At 50.9% G+C, this 8,583-nt stretch overlaps 2 long non-coding RNA genes across 2 annotated transcripts; one reads left to right on the top strand and one right to left on the bottom strand.

Annotated features, from left to right (window-relative positions):
* Positions 1 to 3,059: 3,059 nt before the first annotated feature.
* Gm36417 lies at positions 3,060 to 6,925 on the bottom strand. Its single transcript, XR_375357.4, has 3 exons — positions 6,645 to 6,925; positions 4,682 to 4,806; positions 3,060 to 4,237 (listed from the first exon to the last, which is right to left on the bottom strand). It is a non-coding gene; the product is annotated as a predicted gene, 36417 (long non-coding RNA).
* Positions 6,735 to 8,583, top strand: Gm36462. Its single transcript, XR_867072.2, has 2 exons — positions 6,735 to 6,845; positions 7,377 to 8,583. It is a non-coding gene; the product is annotated as a predicted gene, 36462 (long non-coding RNA).

Genomic DNA, 8,583 nt, shown 5'->3' with positions numbered 1-8,583 from the left:
ACCGGCACTGGAGAGGTTCTACCTTGCAGAAATTGCCCTAACCCTTTTCCGGGAATATATCCCATGTCCAGTATCATGTCATGGGCCTTGCTGCCATAGCCTCCTACATTAGTCAGAACAAAGCCCATCTGAATCATCAAATCGCGGCCCCACAGAGAGACTGGAACAGCCAACACATATGGCTGAAACTGTCCAGAATGTCCTTCCTCGCCCTTCCAATATAGGAAGCCGGAACTCATTTCAGGCATCTGAGCGTACCCAAGTCCTCTCAGAGTTTGTTCTGACTGTTGCTTAGGCCAACCAGAGGGCCAATCTCTGGTACTGATGATACTATGATCAGCACCAGTATCTAGGAGACCAGATAGAGCTTTTCCTTTAATCCTGAGCTTCAATACGGGTAGAGTACCAAGATTTAGAGAGCAAAATATATTGGAGGTCCCAGTAGAGCCAAATCCCTTGTCTCCCCGTTCTGAATCTTTGGCTGGAAATTGAGAGTGACAGCTGGGCAAAATGAGCAATTGAGCTATTCTATCACTAGGGGAAACGGCAACGATGCCTCTAGGGGAAGATACCATAATCTTAACCTTTCCTGTAAAATAGGAATCAATTACTCCTGGATGAACTATTAACCCTTGCATGGTAACAGAGCTCCTTCCCAAAATCAGCCCCACCATCTCAGCTGGCAGTGGGCCTTTAAAGTCTGTGTCCACCAGCTGGACTCCCATGCGGGGTGTTAATATGACTCCAGTGGTGGAACAGAGGTCGAGTCCTGCACTCCCTGTTGTTGTTCTCCGGGGTGACTCCATTGCATCAGTGGCCTCAAATTGGGCCATCCCTCGGCTACTGCCCCATATATTTGAGGGCCCTGGGGTCGGGGGCCCCTTTTCAAGTTTTTTGGCCAGGCACCACCATATCCAGGAGCAAGAGGCTGTCCATGAATATCTACACTCACTGACCCAATGATTTCCTTTTTTGCATCTAGAACATAACCCGGGCACTTTTGGTCACTGGTTTCTGGCACCACTCAATTGTGGGCATTGACGTTTCATGTGGCCTGGCTGTCCACATTTAAAACAGTTATTATTCTTCTGGCCGCCTTTTCCTTGTGACATCTGTATGACAGCGGCAGCCAGACCAGAATTAGAAAGAGGTCCTCTTATTTCTCTGCATATTTTCATCCAGACCTCTAATCCTTTATGCTTATATGGATTAATTGCTCGCCTGCATTCTTTGGTACAGTGTTCAAAAATCAGCTGCTTCAGTAGAGGCATGGCAGCATCAGGGTCTCCAAAAACACAGCCTCCTGTCTATACAAAACGAGCCACAAAGTCAGCAAAGGGCTCTGTGGGCCCCTGAACAATCTTGGTCAGGTTCCCACTCACCTCTCCTCTATTCGGAAGAGACGCCCATGCTTTAGTCCCTATGTTATTAATTTGCTCATACACTTGAATGGGATAATTAGTTTGAGCTGCTACAAATCTCCCTTGTCCAGCAGCATGTCTTGATCCCAGGCTGGCTGGCCTTTGCCAGCATTGATCGCTGCTTGCTCAGCAGCAAACTCAATGAAAAAATGCCTTCCAGTCTAGATATTGGCCTGGTGACAAGCAGGCACGAGCCAGATTCTGCCAATCACTTAGAGTCATGCAATAGCAGTGCAGGTTCTCTTACAAAAGCAGCGCTGACACCATAAGTACGAACCCCTTCCACTAATCTTTGAACAATCTTTCAATCAAGCGGCTTGTGATAATGACCTCCCTGTGCATCCTGAAATACAGGAAAGCACTAGGCTCGCAGTTCCTTCCAGGTTTCTGGATGCAGACTATGCCTCGATGCTCCGTTAGGGACATACGGAGGCGGCCACGGCAGCCCTGGCGCCGAAGGTTCTACCTTCATTTTCACTTTCTTTTTTTTTTTTTTTTCGAGACAGGGTTTCTCTGTGTATCCTTGGCTGTCCTGGAACTCACTTTGTAGACCAGGCTGGCCTCGAACTCAGAAATCCACCTGCCTCTGCCTCCCAAGTGGTGGGATTAAAGGAGTGTGCCACCATGCCCAGCTTTCATTTTCACTTTCTCTAGACTGTCGGCTATGCTCTCCAGATCGTCCTCAGACATATCCCCATTGCTAGAACTTCCTTCTGTCTCTGACTTTTGGGATTGCTCCTCTCTCACCTGATTCAGTGCCTCATTTCCCTTTTGGAGTTCCGCTCCACATCTCTCCTTATCCTCGATATAATCCCGTATTAGCTTCCACACTGGCAGCACCCCTTTAGTGAGAACTCCCTGTTCTTCTGCAAACTTCAAGTCCTTCCCTAACTTCTCCCAACTGGGCCCTGTAAGATGTCCTGATACGGAGAACCAAGGAGCGACCTGATCCACTGCTTTTAAAAAGTTCTCCAGGGTCTCCTTTTTCAGCCCGATTCCTTTCACTTTCAGAAAGTCCTTAAGGGCTTGGTGCACTGTTTGACCTGAGGTTGAATTTCCCATGGTGCTTTGTGCAACTTGTCCCAAAACCAGGAGCCTTATCATCTCAATCCAAGAACTTAACTTGTCCCACTTACCTGGGAACTTACCAGCTAGCTGCCCTGACTGTGATGAGTTTTGAATGTTCCCCCGTAGGGGCCACCATTTGTCACTTCTGTCTCCGACCAGCAGAAAAGAGTGACAACACAACGTTCTTCTCAAAGCAGTTTATTCAGGAACCTTTCAACATGCATGCAGGAATCTCTCCCCCCCCCCCGCCCCCAATCGCAATCCCTTATATAACCATATGGTCAGATCTTGCATCATGGTGCACCTGCGCAACTCTCACGATGTGGCTTATTTTCAGGTGTATGAGGAAGTCAGGTGCAAGTCATAAGACTTGGCTGCAGTCCCGGGCGCCATCTTGGGACTGCTGCCATACCCGCTCCTCACAATGATCCTAAGAAAGGCATCAGGGACATAAAAGCTGATATGGTGACATATATGTGTGTGTGTGTGTGTGTGTGTGTGTGTGTGTGTGTGTGTGTGTTGGCTAGTTTTATGTTAAACTGAGACAAAGTCAAGTCATCTGAGAGGAGGGAACTTCAATTAAGAAAATATCTCCATAAGATCCAGTGGTATGCAACCCTATAGGGGTTTTCTTAGCTAGTGATTGATAGGGGATGGCCCAGCCCATTGTGTGTGGGGAGCATCCCTGAGCTGGCGGTCCTGGGTTCTATAAGAAAGCAGGCTGAGCAAGACATGGGGAAGACACATGTAGCCTCTGTAGCCTCTGCAACATCTCCTACCTCCAGGTTTCTACACTGCTTGAGTTCCTGTGCTGGCATCCTTTGATGATGAGCCGTGATGTGGAAGTGTAAGCCAAATAAACTGTTTCCTCCCCAACTTGCTTTTTGGTTATGGTGTTTCAACACAGCAATAGTAACTCTAAGACAACCTGAAATTACATCCCTTAGAGGTGGAGGCAGAGTCATCCTTGGGTACATAGTAAGGTTGAGGTCAGCCAGGGACACACAGAACAGACACCAACCCCCCCCCCTCACACACACACACACACACACACACACACACACAATGGGCTGGGGAGGCACAGCTGAGGGGATGACTTAGCTGGTAAAGACACTTGCCATCAGGTCTGATGACCTAAATATCCTGGAATCCTCACTGTGGTAGGAGCATGTCATAAACCCCTTGGCTGTGCTCCCCAAAATGGTCAAAATCACTACAAGCCAGAGGCAATGGGAAAGCCACTGCAGACTGGAGAGCCTGCGGAGGCGTGGCAGCTGTGGTGGCTGTGGTGGACACACAATCTCAGGCAGGACCCTGGGGTACCTACTTCCTGATTGTTGCAACAAAATGCTTGAGAAACTTGCCCTGCCCAGTTCCAGGGTCCCAACACTGGTGTCTCCAGACCACCAACACCGCCTCATTGGCTCTTTCCAGTGCCCAGGCAGCCAGCTGCAATTTGTCACCCCTTTGTTGTGAGTGTGGTGAGACCCAGAGAGGTGGGACAGGTGGCAGCTGGCTGACACAGGTAACTTAGGAGAGGGAAGGCTGGTTCTGGCTCACAGTTTGAGGGTCCATTCCATCATGGCAGTGAAGGCAGGGCAGCAGAAGCATGAGGCAGCTGGTCACATTGTATCCACAGTCAGGAAGCTGAGAGATGGATGCTGGTGCTCTGCTTACTCTCTCCTTTTTCTTCTGTTGGGAACCTCTGCCTGCATTCAAGTGGGTCTTCCCACCTTAATTAAAACAACCTAGAAAAGCACACCCAGAACTCTGTCTCTTACCTGAGTCTAGATCCTCTCAGGTGACAATCAACATTAGCCACCATAGACCTGCTCAGGATACAGAAACTCATAGAAAACAGACTGGAACTCCATCTTTCTTGTCCTTAAGTTATTATTACACTTCGTTGTGTGTGTGATGTGTGAGTGGATTCTCAAGGGCCTTCGACGGTATAAAGATCAAAGGGCAAATTGTAGGAGTCAGTTCTCTCTTCCCACCATGTGGGTTGTAGTGGCTATTCCTGGTTGTCAACTTGACTATATCTGGAATGAACTACAACCCAGAATCAGAGAGCACACCTGTGATCCAGATCTTGAGGCTGGAAGACACAAGTTTCTGACCTGGATCTTGGCATGGAGATCTTGAGGGACAGTGGCCATGAAAATCGCAGGCCCAAGCAAGGTAGTACACACCTTTAATTCCAGGAGACTGAGGCAAGGAGATCTCTGAGTTCAAGGTCAGCCTGGGACAAAGCAAGTCCAAGTTCCAGGTGTAGCGGTTTGTATCTTTAATCTGGGCCACACCTTCTGCTGGAAACCTACATAAGGACATTGGAAGAAGGAAGATTCACTCTTCGCCTGCTTGCATTTTCTTGCCAGCACATCTGTTGGAACCTACTTCTACAGAAGACCAGCTGAAACAACTAGCCTTGTGGGACTGAGCAACGACTAGATTCTTGGACTTCCAATTCACAGATGACCATTGTTGGGGGAGTTGGACCACAGACTGTAAGTCATCACAATAAGTTCCCTCAGTATAGAGAGACATTCCATAAGTTCTGTGACTCTAGAGAACCCTGACTAATACACAGGTCCTAGGATCCAAACTCAGGTTGTTAAGCTATGGGCAGATGCCCTTATACTCTGAGCCATCTTGATGACCCTGGAAACCCACATCCAATCATGAGCTCATGGCTAGGAAAAATATAACTTGTCACACAGGAAGATAACATTAGAAGATGAACAGCAAGCCCAGGGTGGGGCTCTCTGCAGTTTCCTCTGCTGGTGATGAAACTTTCAAAGTTCAAGAGCACGGGAACACAGAGGGGGTAGGGAGAGGGGAGGGAGGGAGGGAGGGAGGGAGGGAGGGGGAGAGCAAGAGAGAGAGAGAGAGAGAGAGAGAGAGAGAGAGAGAGAGAGAGAAAGAGAGGGGGGCATATCCCTGAGCCTGGAAGCCCTACCTGTCCATCTATGAAAACACCTTGTAAGATGTGTTTTGAAAGGACTTTCCCTGATGCTGGGAGACCATCTCTGAGAAGAAGTCCTGCACTGGCACTAGGAATTCTTCTGAGAGCCCCATGACACCACTGCCCTGAGCATCCTGGTCCCAGACCCTCTCCTCTCATGCTATCCCAGCAAGTGGGAACTTCAGACAAAGAGGAGACCGAGCCAGGCACGATGACTTAAGCCTGGGATCCCAGAATTAGAGAGGAAGAGGCAAGAGACCCACCAGGAGCTGGAGGCCAGCCTGGGCTATGTATGAAACAACCTTGATTCCATAGTTAGACCCTGTCTCAGGGAATGGGTGTGAGGTTAAACCCGTGGAGGCTTCGAGGCCCTTGGTGGCATCCACCAGTGTCTGAAACAGGGCTAAAAAGCCTTCTTTCCTCGCATGGAGTCAACAGTACCACCTCAGTGCTCCCGTGCTCGGTCAGCACCGTGACACCAGATCAATGTTAAGGGCGGCCCTGGGCAAGCACACGGTCCCAGGAGGCTTGCTGGAGAGGTTGGCAGACCCTCTTCCCAGAGACCAGGCGCAGCCTGGGAATCTGCCGGAACAAGCCTCCGAGCTCTGTCTACAGGACCCGTAAGCGCTGCTTAGACAGACTTGTCTCTCAAAATGCCAAAGTAGCAAGTACCACAGGTGCCACCGGGGAGCGAATGAGGAAGGCAGGGCCTCAGAGCCAACCGCATTGAAAGAAAATCTGGGAGTAGATGGCCACAGTGCCCTGTGACAACTGAGACTCCAGAGGACAGGGACGGGCCAGGCAGAACCAGCCATGAAGCTCATTACCAAGGCTGCTAGGCCTTTGACCTCATCCGTGTACCTGGGAGGCCTCTTCTTCTTGTGGCCTGGAAGTGACCTTAGACAGCCACCTTAGAGCCCAGCCTGGCCTTACCAGACCCTGGAGATCCCAGAAGTCACTGTGCTAAGGCCTGGCCAATCCCAGCTCTAACCACAAGAGGTCCCACAGGGGCCCCCTCTCCCCCTGACCTCAGGACTTCTGCTTTCTTGGGGACAAAGCAAGCACAAGGGAACTTGTGGCCGAGGAATCTCCACCGCGGCAAGACCTGTAAGGATCCAGCTTTGCAGCTGAAGGGTGGGTATCTCTGCCTCTTGCAACCCTGGCACTGGCATATTGATGCATGTACCTACCTCCTGGGCTCTGTATGGCCGATGGTTGCTGCCACCCAAGCTGCTGGGAAGATGGCCCAGAGCGTGACCAGAGCATGTGGCAGTATGAACTACCTTTCTCGTCACGTGACCAAAATATATGATAAAACAACTTGAAGCGGAGCCCCCTGACTGTAGGCCACTCTCTTCCCAGGCCACGGGAAACGGAGAAATGCTGTGGAGGTTTGTTCAGGCTTCTGGTTTCAGGAAGGGCAGTTTATGAAGGCTGCACATTGTGGAGGGAAAGCTGGCAGTAGAGGGGGCTGACAGGAAGCAGAGAGAGGGAGGGAGGGAAGGAAGGGGAGGGAGGGAGGGAGGGGAGGAGGAAGGGAGGGAGGAGGGTCCAGGGACTCATGGCAGACAGGAAATGGGAAGGTCTACACACACCTCCATTAACCTACTTCCTCTAGGCAGGTCCCACACAAGTTTCCAGAACCCTGTCACATCTGGTGACCAATTTTTTTTCACGGGTGATCACGCCCACGGGCGACATTTAGATTTGAACCATGGTGGTGTTGAGAGATGCAGTGTCAAGAGATCCAAAGTGGCTAGAGGAGAGGCCAGAATGAATGAGCTATCCCAGGGACACTGCTCCACAGGGACATCTATTGGGAGATGCAAAACGGGTCCTGAATACCTGCACGATACCCTGTGATCTTCCCTGCTAGGGTCTGGGGAGCAAGCTTGGTGCTGAGACCCCTGTGTGCCTTTCAGGTCCTGGTGAGAAGCAAAACTGAAGGTCTCTGTTCAAGAGAAGTGACAATATTCAAGTCAGGCCAGAAGCTCCGAGTCTCTTCAGAGGACAGGAACTCCCCCAACACAGGCCTGCCCCTTCAGAATCTAAAGAGCCCTGCAGATGTCTTTACCAGCAGCCTGGCCCTCAGCTCATCCTTCCCTGGGTCAAAGTGTAACTCGATTTAGAGGTCAGAGTGGCCCGCAGCAGTATGGAAGGAGAGAGAGAGGGGGAGAGGGGAGGGGCTCTGGGGACAGTCAAGTTATCATCAGTCAGCTACTGGAGATAAAGCAGTCATTAGCCAGCAGCCAGATGCTGACTGTGAGACTCTACAGCACTGCTCTGGTCCCCATGGCCTGGGGAGAGAGTGGCCTACAGTCAGGGAGTCACTTGGACTGTCAGTGAACTGTCTGCGTTCTTCACTCAACTGTACCGCAGGGTGAAGCCGAGAACTGGGCAACACTGGAAGTTTAGGAGTGGCCCTAGGATCACCCTGGGATTGAGTCCCTCAGAACAGAGCAACAGGGGTCTGTCACTGGAGAGGGCAGGAGATGGGTTGGCAAGGAGACAAGGGAACAGGAAGCTAGAGCCAAACTTCTCGCCTCACGCCTGAACTTCCTGAGGTGGCTTATTTGCATGACGCCCAGACAGATGGGCCACTGGTCACCTGCATTCCAGATCATGCAAAACTCCAACAGTCGCTGTGGCCAGTCAGGAGCGGTCTCCACACTGCTCCCCCTGAGCTAACCCCTAGGCTTGGTCTGTGACATGCTACATGTGTGCCCGTAGATACATAGAAGGGGTCAGACAGGAACCTTCTCCCTGAGCTCGGTCAGCAGTTAAAAGGTAACAGCCACAAGCACAGGTCACTCAGGTCCCTGGAGGGCTTTGGGTAGAGTTCTGCTTACGACCTGGGTGGGATGCAGCCCTAGTGGCTGGTGGGGAGATGGGGCACAGACCCCAAAGAGGTGCCTGAGTCACATGGACCCAGCAAGAGAGCACACGGCACAACTGCACAGACTCACTCGATGTTCTACATCAAAGGACCTTCAGTTTCTTAAAGGGAAAATGAGGCTTGGCCCTGACTGCAGGCCTCGGGAGGTGGTGCGCGACCTAAGCCTGAAGCAACCGCCTCTGCTCAATGCTCTTTGTCTATCCAGAATAAATAAATAAATCTTATTGCTAGTT

This window comes from Mus musculus, chromosome 2 (assembly GCF_000001635.26).
Source record: "Mus musculus strain C57BL/6J chromosome 2, GRCm38.p6 C57BL/6J".
Classification (NCBI taxonomy): Eukaryota; Metazoa; Chordata; class Mammalia; order Rodentia; family Muridae; genus Mus; species Mus musculus.
The sequence above is the reverse complement of the archived record's forward strand: the minus strand, read 5'-3'. Positions and strand labels throughout refer to the sequence as shown.